Source organism: Pelodiscus sinensis, chromosome 1 (genome assembly GCF_052426305.1).
Source record: "Pelodiscus sinensis isolate ZL-2025 chromosome 1, ASM5242630v1, whole genome shotgun sequence".
Classification (NCBI taxonomy): domain Eukaryota; kingdom Metazoa; phylum Chordata; order Testudines; family Trionychidae; genus Pelodiscus; species Pelodiscus sinensis.
In genome coordinates, this window is record NC_143052.1 from 111,361,079 (window position 1) to 111,375,016 (window position 13,938).

The 13,938-nt window shown below is 42.4% G+C and overlaps 1 protein-coding gene across 10 annotated transcripts in view; it reads left to right on the forward strand.

Moving 5' to 3' along the window:
- CACNA1C (calcium voltage-gated channel subunit alpha1 C) overlaps nucleotides 1–13,938 on the forward strand; it is a 630,647-nt gene that overhangs the window by 244,089 nt on the left and 372,620 nt on the right. The gene's annotated exons all lie outside the window — the stretch shown is intronic.

Here is a 13,938-nt window from a genome sequence, read left to right on the forward strand (position 1 = left end):
CAGTCATTGCCATAACCCGTGTCTATGGACCAAGAGCACAGGTCATTGAGTTCTCCTGTTGTTCCAGCAGGAAGGGGATCATATGAGTACACTGCTGCCATCATCCTTGACTGTCTGTAAAGCAAGGAATGTGCTTTATCTTGATCCTAGATCACCTGGTGTGCTTGTAGGCTTCCCAGATCATTCCTGAAAAGATAGTTAATTACTATCAATAGCTTACAAAGAGAAAAATACAAATACTAAGAGGAAAATTAACTGTGAATGAAAACTGGAAGACAACAGTATGTGATTATTTTTATAGCTTCTGCCCCTTCTTAAGTCTGCAAGCAAGCAAAATTCATGTCAAGGGATAGGAGGACCTGCTGATTAGACAAACTTCCTTCTGCTTCATTGTGCTACATTTCACTCCAGTACCATATGGTTATACTTGTATGGTCCCTTTTCAAGAGAGTGATCTGAAGCAAACTGTGCTCAATACCTTCACTGTCTTATGTAACTTTTTCTAGTTGGTTGGAGTTTTAATAAATTGTGTCTTCCAGATGAAGAAAGAAAGGGAGCCTCTGTTATGTGTAATTATTTTTAAAATATCCCAGCGGTATCATGGCATGTGGAGAGAATACTATTAAGACTATAACTCTGTAAATTCAAATTTGAAAAGAGAGAGAGAGGAAAGATATTTGGTTTATGAGAAGTGAATGTAATGGTAAAAGTTTTGATCACTCCTGTTCCTGACGAGAAAGTAATCAAATTACTATGGATACAGCAGTTTGCTGTGTGAAAGGAACAAGGAGAGTGTATTTATTCCTTTACCCTGCTTTTAAAAGGCAAGCTATGCTGCTTATATGGAACTTTTGGCTGTTTGTAATTTAATTTTCCTAAGCGATGCAAGAGTATTCCATTTTTCATCTGTCTGAGGCATCTGTTTTTACATACTTCTAATACAAAAAAAAGTTTTTTTTTCTTTTTAGCCTTCCTGTAAAACAAAAATAGGAGACTGTGAACTATGAAAGGATTAATTTTAATATACCCTTTGTTCATAGGCAGCAGGAATTAAAACCTTATGAGCCACATTGAGTGCAAAGAAATTCTGTGTGTGTAGATGAGGGGCAGAATTTGCATTACATTTCTGTGATGTAGATCAATATCCTCTAAGTACAAGCCAGATTACCAGTTCTTGAGTGAAATAACCTAATCTTAAAAGTCCCTCAAAGCTTCACATTAGCACAGATATTTGAAATTCCAGCTTGAGCAGCCCTTGCACTATCTTTAGATGCAGTGACACTTCTCTACTCTTGCCCTGGAAAGACCTGCAAAAATCCTGCCATCTAGTTTGCCATTCCAAATTTATGGAGAATGCAAGGACTTGTAGGCATGGATTCTGTGAACTTGTTCATTCCCTTGATCTATCCTGAAATTGGCCTTTGTGGGTCTACACATTTTCAGGGAACAATGGGGAAAATACTGATTTGTGTGTCCGTCCGTACTTTAAGACTTTTGCAGTACCCAAAAATTCTATTTCCTGCTTTTCATTTCAATGAACAGTGATTGCCTGAGTTAAATGGGTAAAACTGTGGGTGATTGGTCATTACAGGCTCTTAATTATTCAAGCTTTATGTTGCAAGTGAATTCAGACTGTCTCAGGGTCATTGTTTAGTCTCTGGCTGGTTGGTTCTCTGTTGGAAAGATTAGAGAGCTCCAACTTTCCAGAAGTCTACTCTGTCATAGATAGATATGTTTACTTCTGAGATGGGTGTCTCTGACTTACGGTTCTCACTGGCCTTGATTTTATCCTGATTTTATACTAGTGTAACTCAAATGACTTCTGTTGAGCTACTATTGAGTTAAGCCAGAGTGAGAGGAGAGCTAGTCTATAGTGTCTAGAGCATTTAAAGCATATCACATCCTTGTTTCTCTCTTTTCTTTGTATTGCACGGAAGTTTTACAAGTGAATTCTTTTTATGCATCATGTGCTTGGGGGGGAAATTTTCTAAAGGAAACGTCTATGTAGCCATATGTCAAAATTGTCCAAACCAATATCATGTCTTAGGACTGCTTTCCTTTACGGAGCGCTTCTTTGGAAATAGTCCCTAAGGGATTTTTATATAAGTTGTCTTCTGCTATGATAGCACATTTTCTGCCCTTTTCACCCTGACATTATGCATAGATTTCCACCATCTCCAGTTTAAAAATTCTTATTCACATTATAATAGTTTCCACATGCATGATGTCTCTGACTAGGAAACCAATTTCTTATGATATGGACATTTTTTCTTTATCATTTCTACATATTTTTAAACATTCTGTTGCACCCTCACATTTCAAATCATTCTTAAATTGTTACTCAGATGGTTGATCATTATTATGGGTCTCTGTTTGAACAGTCTGGACAATTCTGCAAAATCTACCTACACTGTATGTTCTGTGAAGTTTCCCTTGCTTGAATACAATTCAGAGGTGATATCTAGCAAGTGACCGACTTAGTAATGATACCACCCATAATATGTAATATCATGTTTCTTTACCATACTTCTGAACTGAGCTGAACACTGTAGGGATCTTTTGGACTATTCCAGACTTCTCTTTTAATCAAATTGTGCAGTTCTTTTTGATTTCCTTTCTTTATTCTTTACTCCACTGCTTAGTATTCTAATATCCTCTTTTCTAAGCTGAATTATTTTCTAATTAATTGTTTGAGACCATTTTATTTCACCTTTTTAAAAGCCAGTCAAATCTATTAGCTTTATATGTATTTACTGTTCATTTTTTTGGACTATGAAAAAAAATCCCTCATAGAGTTCTTTCAGCTATGTGCATACCAAAGGGGAGGATCTGCTGAATGTGATGTGTATGAGATCAGTAGAGTTCCATACATACATATAATGCAACCTCTCTGAGATAGATAAACTGGTTCAGATAAAATTAGACCTAACCTTAATCTTCACCTCAAATTCAAATTTAGCTCCTTTAGAGGTTCAAAAAAAGTAGGCTACTGTTTGCAATAATTTTTCATTTATACATATTTTTGTGCTTCCCAGTTTTGCCTATGACTAGATGAAGAAGTAACAAGAAATCAAAATACAATTTTACAGACTCGAGAAATTAGAATAAGTACCAGCACTTTTAAATGCTTATCTGAACCTTCAAGCCATTTGTGTTTTGCTTATGACTAATTTCCAGGCAGCTCTGGAGGAAGTCCTTCAGGTGGTATTTTTTCCCTAGTAATGTGCCCTAACAATGTATATTTTACTGAGGAGACTTGCAAAAGATTTTTCTGAAATCTCTGTGGTGTCAGTCTACAAGCAGTTCCTTTGGTTTTCTACTACAGCAAAACAGTGTAAAGAAACTCACTTTTTTGGGCTAATGTTGGCCTGAAAATATTTGCTAAAATGATTATAGTGATTGCAGCTCCTGAAATGGAGGGACTTCCATTTAGCCATTTGCTGATCGTAGATAGTCTACATGGATAAAATGTCAGGAGTAACTAAAAGAGAACAACAACAACAACAAAAAAAACCAGTCACAACAGTATGTTAACAAAAGAATATACACCAAATTCTGTCATCAGTCAGAACCTGTGTAAAGGCACTGAAGTCAATGGGATTCCAAAGGCTTAACTGAGGCAGAATTTGTCCTCATATCTCTTCTAAAACAGCACTAGTAGTAACAGTACTATCTCAAAAGCTACTCCTAATTGTGGGTGCTCAGAGCCGGATCAAGCCCTCTGTCCTGAAAGTAGATTAAAAAATCTCACAAAAGTAAACCTATATGTCGAATTTTGGAAAATGTCGTTTTGACCAGGTCTGAAATACTTTGAAAATAGCATTCCCTGTAGTATTTGGACATTTGTGTTTTTAGGAAAAGCCAGGAGGGCAGAAACATGAACGGTGTAAAGCTTGGGACTTTGGGCTGGTCAGGGAAGATTTACTGATTTTTTTTAACATTAAAGAAGACGTGGGCTTTCAGGTTGCAGTATAGGTGCATACATGACATTATTTCTCAGTGAATCCAAAAGGCTATGCCTATTCCCAAATGACAACTACTCAGAATGAGATTTCTACATCTTCAAGGTGAGTAATTCTTTCCCCCAGCTGTTCCTGATTACCAATTAGTGAACAAATAGGCTAACAAACATAATTAGTTCCTGGATTGTAATTGTACCATTGTATTTAACCAGAACAGGAGAAAATAGAGATGTGATTTAAAAAAAACCCTCTCTTTGTTGGTCATTTATCCTACTCACATCTGGAAAGTTTCCATTTCCAGCACATTCACAGTATACAAAGAAATTATACACAATTCCTCACCTAGCCAGCACTGGGCACACAAGGGATATTTTCAGAAGAGCGTGTTTGACTTTATAATATGATAGAGAAAAATGGTAGCTATTTTCAGGAGCAGGAATACTTCATCTATCTCCGTCTGTTATTTAATTTTGCATCTTGGGAAGTATTATCCACAGTACAAAATAAGACTTGATTTTTGTGGGTTCATTAGCGAAGCACAGATCCATCCTGCTAGCCAATATTTCAATCCATACTTCAGTCTGACATGTGCTTAAATCTTTTATTAATCATTTGGTTTAGAAATCTGATTAAAGACAAACTTAACTAGCATCCTAGGCGGATAAAAGGAAAGACACTGAGAATGAAATCTCACTCTCTTTTTATAAACACGGGATGCAGCTAAAGACAGAGAAAGATGATTTGATAAAAACCATTCCTGGGATAACTATTTACAAGTCTGTGCGATAAGATCATAACCAAATTCAATTCACTGCATGTAGCTCACAGGTTTCCGGACTCTTTTTATTTTGTCTGTTGTAAAGTCTTTGTCAGTAGAATGGATTGGTCCCGGGGTCATAGAATCATAGAATAATAGGACTGGAAGGGATCTCGAGAGGTCATCGAGTCCAGCCCCCCGCCCTCAAGGCAGGACCAAGCTCCGTCTACACCATCCCTGACAGATGTCTATCTAACCTGTTCTTAAATATCTCCAGAGAGGGAGATTCCACCACCTCCCTTGGCAATTTATTCCAATATTTGTCCACCCTGACAGTTAGGAATTTTTTCCTAATGTCCAATCTAAACCTCCCCTGCTGCACTTTAAGCCCATTACTCCTTGTCCTGTCCTCAGAAACCAAGAGGAACAAATTTTCTCCTTCCTCCTTGTGACACCCTTTTAGATATTTGAAAACCGCTATCATGTCCCCCCTTAATCTTCTTTTTTCCAAACTAAACAAGCCCAGTTCATGAAGCCTGGCTTCATAGGTCATGTTCTCTAAACCTTTAATCATTCTTGTCGCTCTTCTCTGTACCCTTTCCAATTTCTCCACATCTTTCTTGAAATGTGGCGCCCAGAACTGGACACAGTACTCCAGCTGAGGCCTAACTAGTGCAGAGTAGAGCGGCAGAATGACTTCACGAGTTTTGCTTACAACACACCTGTTGATACAACCTAGAATCATATTTGCTTTTTTTGCAACAGCATCACACTGTTGACTCATATTCAACTTGTGGTCCACTATGACCCCTAGATCCCTTTCCGCCATGCTCCTTCCTAGACAGTCGCTTCCCATCTTGCATGTATGGAACTGATTGTTCCTTCCTAAGTGGAGCACTTTGCATTTCTCTTTATTAAACCTCATCCTGTTTACCTCTGACCATTTTTCTAACTTGCTAAGGTCATTTTGAATTATGTCCCTATCCTCCAAAGAAGTTGCAACCCCACCCAGTTTGGTATCATCTGCAAACTTAATAAGCGTACTCTCTATCCCAATATCTACATCATTGATGAAGATATTGAACAGTACGGGTCCCAAAACAGACCCTTGAGGAACTCCACTTGTTATCCCTTTCCAGCAGGATGTAGAACCGTTAACAACAACTCTCTGACTACGGTTATCCAGCCAATTATGCACCCACCTTATCGTGGCCCTATCTAAGTTAGATTTGCCTAGTTTATCAATAAGAATATCATGTGAGACCGTATCAAATGCCTTACTAAAGTCTAGGTATATGACATCCACCGCTTCTCCCTTATTCACAAGGCTCGTTATCCTATCAAAGAAAGCTATCAGATTAGTTTGGCATGACTTGTTCTTCACAAACCCATGCTGGCTATTCCCTATCACTTTATTACCTTCCAAGTGTTTGCATATGATTTCCTTAATTACCTGCTCCATTATCTTCCCTGGGACAGACGTTAAACTGACCGGCCTGTAGTTTCCTGGGTTGTTCTTATTCCCCTTTTTATAGATGGGCACAATATTTGCCCTTTTCCAGTCTTCTGGAATCTCCCCTGTCTGCCATGATTTTTCAAAGATCATAGCTAAAGGCTCAGATACCTCCTCTATCAGCTCCTTGAGTATCCTGGGATGCATTTCATCAGGACCTGGTGACTTGCTGACATCTAACTTTCCTAAGTGATTTTTAACTTGTTCTTTGTGTATCCTATCTTCTAAACTTACCCTCTCTCTGCTTGTATTCACTACGTTAGGCACACCTCCAGACTTCTCGGTGAAGACCGAAACAAAGAAGTCATTGAGCATCTCTGCCATTTCCAAGTTTCCTGTTACTGCTTCTCCCTCCTCACTAAGCAGTGGGCCTACCCTGTCCTTGGTCTTCCTCTTGCTTTTAATGTATTTATAAAAGGTCTTCTTGTTTCCCTTTATGCCTGTAGCTAGTTTGATCTCATTTTGTGCCTTTCCCTTTCTAATCTTGCCCCTGCATTCCCGTGTTGCTTGCCTATATTCATCCTTTGTTATTTGTCCTAGTTTCCATTTTTTATATGACTCCTTTTTTATTTTGAGATCATGCAAGATCTCCTTGTTAAGCCAAGCTGGTCTTTTGCCGTATTTTCTATCTTTCCTACACAGTGGAATTGTTTGCTTTTGGGCCCTGCTGGCCCTACTAGCTTTGTCACCCTGTGGGTCCCATTGGCCTTTCAGGCTTTGCAGTTCTTGTTTTTGTCAACCACAGGTTCCACATCCTGAAGGCCCTGCTAGTGGCAGACTCCCTGCCACTGGGCCTGGAGGTTCCACTGCCACCTGGGGTCCCACCATGGCCCAGGGCTCTGCCCCTGGCCTTGGCACGGGGCTCAGCAGCTGTTCTTAGCTGTGGCCCCAGCCTAAGACAGTGAGGGGCTAGGATTGCCAACTCTCCTAGACCGGATGGACCGCAGGCCATTCCTGTGAATGGCATCTTGTCAGTCCCATCCAGGAGAGCTGTCTGCCATCGGAGGAACACAAAGAAGTGTAAAGAGGGGTGTCAGGAGGCACTCCCGTGACCGCCTCCCCCACCATGCCTCAGTGCCCCAACCGACTGTCTTCACTCAGTCCATCGCTGGACCGCCTACAGTCTGTCTCGGGTGCTCATCACCGGCATTACCATCACCCTCCCCTGAATCAACTGCAACCTTTTAGTCCCTGCTTGTAGTGCCGCCATGACACCCTCGTTACGGCGACAAGGGGTGACGTGGGAGTAGAAGGGGGGGCCCGGACCCGCCCTAGCTCACGGGCACCAGCCCAGGGCCCTAAGGACTCAGATCCATGAAGGATCCTGTCCAGTCAGTGGGGCGAGCCGCCGAAACGCACCGACCCGCCAACCACACCGGGTTCCGCCCTGGGCTACTTCCCTTCCCCCGAAAGCCCCTCTACCACGGAGCTCACCTTCCCCTTTGTGGACAGGATTGCTGGTGGAGACACAATGGTTCCTGGCGGTGGCTGGCTGCTTTCTCCAGGCCTTGGACCTTCTGCTCGGGCTCAGGCTTCTCTCCCGGGCTCAGTTCCCTCTGGTCTGGGCTGGCATGCCTTTTTGAATGCCCGCCGCCGCGCTGACCATCCTATCACGGGCGGGGGCTGTGCCGGCGGCTTGCCACGACCCCGCCCAACGCCAGCGTCCCTGCGTCATGTCCCCGGCCCGGGACGGTGCGCACCCCGCCTCCTTCCTTAGGAGCGGGGCCATTACTCGCTGCCTCCAGTCGCCCCGGGGCACCCCTGACGTCGCCCCTCCTGACGTCAGCCCGGGGCGACGGCTGAGCGGTGTGGGAGCAGACGGCACATGGGTGAGCCTCCCCGCTGCCGCGGCTGCCCAGTGCTTCCCCAGCCGTGGAGAAGGGGGCCGTCACAAGGGGGCATAACTCAGCACCCCTCACCCTAAAAATTGTTCTAGCACCACTGCACACACCTACTGCAGTTTCATTAATTCAGATTCAGCAAAGTGTTCAATTTGTTTTCCTGAACAAAGTGTGCAGCAAAATATTATGTAGAACAAAATATAGATTGGAAATGAGAGACATTTGGACACTTTCTTTCTTCTGCCTTACCCTTTATCTGTATGGCATGTTGGGATTTTTCCTCTTTTGTTCTTTCTTCTCTCTGAGTAGCTTAGCTAGTTTGGCATCTCATACTCTTGTAAGTATTTTTAGCATGTCTTGAAATTTCTGAAATGGATTCCTGCTGTTGATGCTGCATTCTCCAGTGGCTAGCATCAAAATCTCATCTTTCTGTCCACTCCCACCCCCACCCCTGCACTTACCTATTTTATTCTTATTGTTGTATCTGATTTCTGTGTTAGATCAAGTGTTTCCTCTTGCTTTTTTGGGAGGAAATCTCTGAGTTCCAGACTGTGCTGTAAATATCTTGCCCCTAAAACTCTTCACTTGCTATTTAAACACACATCAAAAACTTCTGGGTTATGTTGCCATGGTGATTGCAACATGTTTATCATGGGACCTGTCTTAGGTTTTCTTGTGTAAAAGCACTTTGCCCAGCTTTCTGTGGCACTGGAGGGCTGTTTCTTAAATTAATTTTGACCAAATAGTCTTTGTGTCTATTTAGTGCAGTGGGATTTTTTATCTCAGAAAAATGAAAACTGTATGAGATTGGAATTGTCTTCTCAAAGACAGGCTACAGGGTTTGTTGTTTTGGGTTTTTTTTAGACCTACCCACTGCATCTTCCCCTAATGCAGTAAGTGCCTCAAAAAGAAACCTGGGTGTGCTCATTTCAGCTTGTAGAAAAGTGCTCTCAATTTTTACTGGGTATTTATTGAGAGCACCAATAATATTTTTATATAAGAACTTCCGGTCAGAATGCCTACCCTATTCTCTACAGTGACACTTGCTGGGAGAGCACAGAACTAGAATGGCTGTGAGCTATTTACTTGCACTGCTCCCTACACAATTTCATGCTAAAACTTCTGCTAGGTGGAAATGAGGGCCAAACAAAGGGTGAACCTGAAAATATCACATAAGATTTAGTTGAGTTAACCCCCAGAATGTGGATTCTTGTCTAAATATATCTGAATCTTGGCAGGATCTCCCTTTTCTACCCTCAAGTCTTCCTCCTGCTTCATTCAAATCTTACAACAAAATCTATCCCCAGCTTCATGAGTCTCCTTTCCCTGATCTTCCCAACTCCCTGGCCTACTACACAGTTGCTTCTTTTCACCAATCCATTTAAAAGTGCTCTAGCTAACTGTTATACGGAAACTGCTAATTTACAGGATTTTCCCAGATCAAAGGTACCCACAATGAGATTTCTAGAGCCAGGGACACACCAAGGTAGTTTTTGAAAGAAGGAAAGAAAGAAAGAAAGAAAGAAAGAAAGAAAGAAAGAAAGAAAGAAAGAAAGAAAGAAAGAAAGAAAGAAAGAAAGATCGACCTTTTGGGGGGTCAGCAAAGATGTAGGTAGTTATCTATATTCCTTAGAATTGGGCTCAATTTAAAATTGAGATTCAGGCTGAAATTCAGGACTGAGATCCAAGCTGATCCTTACTTTATTCCAGATCAATTTATTTATCACCTTCAAGCATGCACTTCCTCTGGATGACTTTCAGCATTGTTCATACATGGAGTAGTTAGGCATTGCGGTGCCCATAAGCTTAGTGCAGTTACACCTGCTTTAGCAATGCTGTCAGGCCAGAGTTCATTAATACAGATTTTGCTCCACGGGTAGTTTGGCCTAATTGTAGGGCTGCCCACCCTCCTGATTTCACCAGGTGTCTCCTGGAATCAGACTTAATCTCCCAGAGGCCACTGAAGCCAATCCAGAAGATTTTAAACTGCTAAAAGTCTGGCACAGTGGTGGCTAAGGTAGGCTCCCAGACTGCCCTGGCCTCGCACAGCTCCCGGAAGTGGCCAGCACATACCCCTAAATGGAAAAGACAGAAGGATATTTGCTCGCTGATCCATGAACACTGATTCTGCAGCTCTCATTGGCCAGGAATTGCAGCCAAATTGCACCACTGCAGTGGTGGTGCCTGCAAGCATGGATAGTGTCTGCAAATGCAGGCAGCACATGGAGCCACCTGGCCCTCTGTCTTTAGGAGCTGCAGAGATGTGCTGGTCACTCCTAGGATCAGCGTAGGGTCTGAGTAGGAAGGGAGCCTGCCTCAGCCTTATTGTGCTGCTAACCAGGAGCTGCCTGAGATAAGCCCTACTCAGTCAAAGCTCATACTCTGGACTCCCTCCTGCATGCCAGTCCCTGGCCCCAGCATTAAGCCTCTTCTCACAACCCGGACCCCAAACTCCCTCCCACATCCAAACTAGGGTTGCCAGATGGTTGAACCAAAAATACCAAACACCCTCCCTGCCTCTACAAAAAAAAAAAAAAAAAAAAAAAAAAACCACACCGGAGAAAAAATTCTGTTGGGGAAAAAAATGGGGAGACCAAAGTTGTTGAGCAAAATGCTTTTGAGGCTTTTTGGCCCATCTTGCCTCCCTGCCCCGGGCCGGACAGGTCCCCTGCAGAACTCTATAAGCACCTGCAATTTTCGCCTCCTGGATGGTTAAAAATCAGAAAGTACCAGACATTTTAGGTGTCCGTTATTTTCTGAATTTTTTTAGCAGACAGGAGGTGAAAATACCAGCCTGTTCTGTTCAGTACCGGACAGCGGGCAACCCTAATCCCAACCTGCTGTTCTAGCCCTGAACCCGCTCCTGAACCTAGATTCCCTCCCAGAGCCAGCATCTCCTCCTGCACCTTAAGCCCTTGCCCTAGGCTCAGCCCAGAGCTCTCTACCACACTTCGAACACTCAGCCCTCGCCCAGAACCTCCACCCCAACCTCTGTCCATGTCGTGGTGAAAGAGTGTGAGGGTGGGGGAATGGAGTGAATGGGGATGGGACCTCAGAGAAGGGGCAAGAAATGGTCATGGCCTCAGGGAAGGGGTGGGGGTAAGAGTGGGTTTCTGTGATTAGACAGTCAGCAGCCATACCTCACTGGGATTTTGTCTGCATTACTGTGTTTACCAAACAATACCGTTTCTTATTTAATTTGAGCACATAGACCTATGTATGAGAGAGGCAAAAGATTCTTTATTTCTCCTCTGTCTTTCTCAGTTTGGAGAGGCAGATTATGGCTCCAAAAGCACAGGTTTTTGTATCAGGCCGAATGTTTGCCCTAACGAATGTATTGCTTTCAGTGAGAACGTTGCCATCCTTGGGAAGACAAGGATGTGCTGAATGTGGCAAGAACCTTCCGCGCTTTTTCACCTTGTATTATTTAAACACAGAAGTTTATACTTCCCTGTCACTAAACAGCCTTTCCAGTTTTACCCAAGCAAGATATTATTGTTGATTTCATCTACCTGCCCCCTACACCTCTTGACTTTCCCTATTCCTTGAGCATTCACAGAAGATGAATCCTGACTATATTCTCTGATCAGTAATCCAAGGCTGCAGTATCGGAAAGCCCCGAAGATGTTGTCCTAAGAACATTTTGTGAAGTCCAGCTCCTCAATAAGCATTACTGTAAATTCTCTGCACTTAGATCAGGCTTTAGGTGTTCAAAGGATTTAGATTAGAGTAGGTTTTCTCAACAAAGAAAATGATTCAAAAAACTAATAATAATACTTACCTTTTATGGTATTTGTAACATATAGATTTAAAAGCCTGATAAAAAGGAGAAGAATTTTTACTATCCCCCAGTACAACTGGTGGAAATAAGGCCCAAAGATATGAAATAATTGTCTAGGATGAGATTAATACCCGTCCTTATTGGAAGTACTTCCTAGACTCTTTCTAGAAAACCTGTTCTTTTCCCCTTCTTTCAGCCTCTGCAGAGCTGCCTTTTGGACACCACAGAAGTCTTACCACTGCTCTCATCAATGAGCAAAATTTCTTAGGCTCTGTCTTCCCTGGGAAACAGATGAGTTTTGAAATGCATAAAGAAGAGTTAATTTGCAAAAATTGTATAAACCATAAATGTTTGTAACTTTTCACTCTACATGTCGAAGGCTCAATCCTCTGATCCTTACTCAGATGAGTAACCCCACTGAAATCAGCAGGGCTATTCACATGATTGAAGGGTGCAGTTACATGACCTTACAGATCTAGTATCTTAAATACGTACTTAAAATGTACTGGTACAACTTTTTCTGCTTCTTCCTTTAGGTCTGATCATACCTCTTGTGCATCCAAAATTTCTAGTGAAGTCAAGGGATCTTTGGGATGCACTAGAAATGCAGGATTGGGCCCTAACTCTTCAACAACGTCCATAAACTTTCAGGTGGACCTCAAGGACCAGCAGAGTTTTCGAGATGAGTGGGTGGCCCCAATGGTTTGTTTTTGTTAAAAAAAAGAAAGATATCTTAACTAATATCTTTTCATTCTGACAGTGCCTCTATTTAAACAGAGACTAATTTAACTGATTCTCAGTTAATTGGTTTAAAAATACAAAAACCCTCAACTGTGGGGTATGCAGTAGGCTTTTCATAGCACATAGTGGAGTCAGTTACCATGGCATTGCAAAAGATTTTGGTCTCTATAGCAACATCAGGTCGGCTTGTCGCACATTGTGTCTTATGCAGACTAAAAGCAGCAGCTTGTTTAATCTAGAGTTAATATAAATATCGGGAGATAGGCAGATACGTGTACTAGAGATTTTTCTTCTAGCCACTTTAAACAGAGAGCCTCAATCAATCATTTAATTAGTACTAATCATGCTAATAGCACGGAGCTTGTAGTAAGGGTCTGCGCAGGTTTGCAGCATGCTGAGGGAGCAGCATGAAGCATTCTGCCATAGGGGGCAGAATGTTACCAGGAGCTCTCTAGTTCTGCAGGGAGCACAATTTTCATCATGGGAAGAAGCATATTCCGTCATCTTCTTCCCAAGGTCTGGCCAGCAGAGCTGGATGGCACATGAAGCTTCAAAGCCATGGCTCTGCCTACTGTCTGCCCCCTTTCCAGCTACTCCTGTAAGAGGCTGGCTGCAATTCATTGTCCCCTTCATGCAAGGTTTTGCAAAGCATGGTGGTAGGAAAATTCTTTACTATGAGAAGGAGAGCTATGATTTACCCTCTGCACTCTCAGGATCATGCTACAGAAGTTTTTCCTCCTTCCCCATTCCCACCCCAAGTAAGTTCAATGTGTGCATGACTGGTGTCAAATTCTAATGTGGCTTTCCTATTCAAGCATTTTGATGCACAAGACGGGGAGAATCTACTTGCGCCTCCTTTCTAAGTGGCTCTGTGCCCTACCTTACTGATCAATGGATGCTGGCTTCTCAGTACTCCTTTAACTGATGGCACGTGTCAGCCTTTAACTTGCTAGCCATTGGAGCTAAATGGGATACTCTGTGCATTGCCTCCAACTAATGGTTGGGTAAATAAGTTAATAGACAGCACTATGACCTCTAGGGGCATTAGAAATTCACAGGAATAATGGATCAACACATTTTAAAAAGGAATAAACACTTTATTGGGACAAAGGACACAGTTATATATAGGAGGAACAAGTTGAAGAACTGGGGTAAAAGAGAGATGCTGGAGAATCAAGAGGAACAGACAAAGGAATAGATAACTTACACTCACAGCAATAATCAAGTCCCCATCAAATACAATCATTACATGTTATCAAAATCCCACACAATATAAAAGCAACGGAGCATGACCCCAAAATGTGTCCACAGATAGCAGGTTGCTCATGGTGCACATGGTTCTT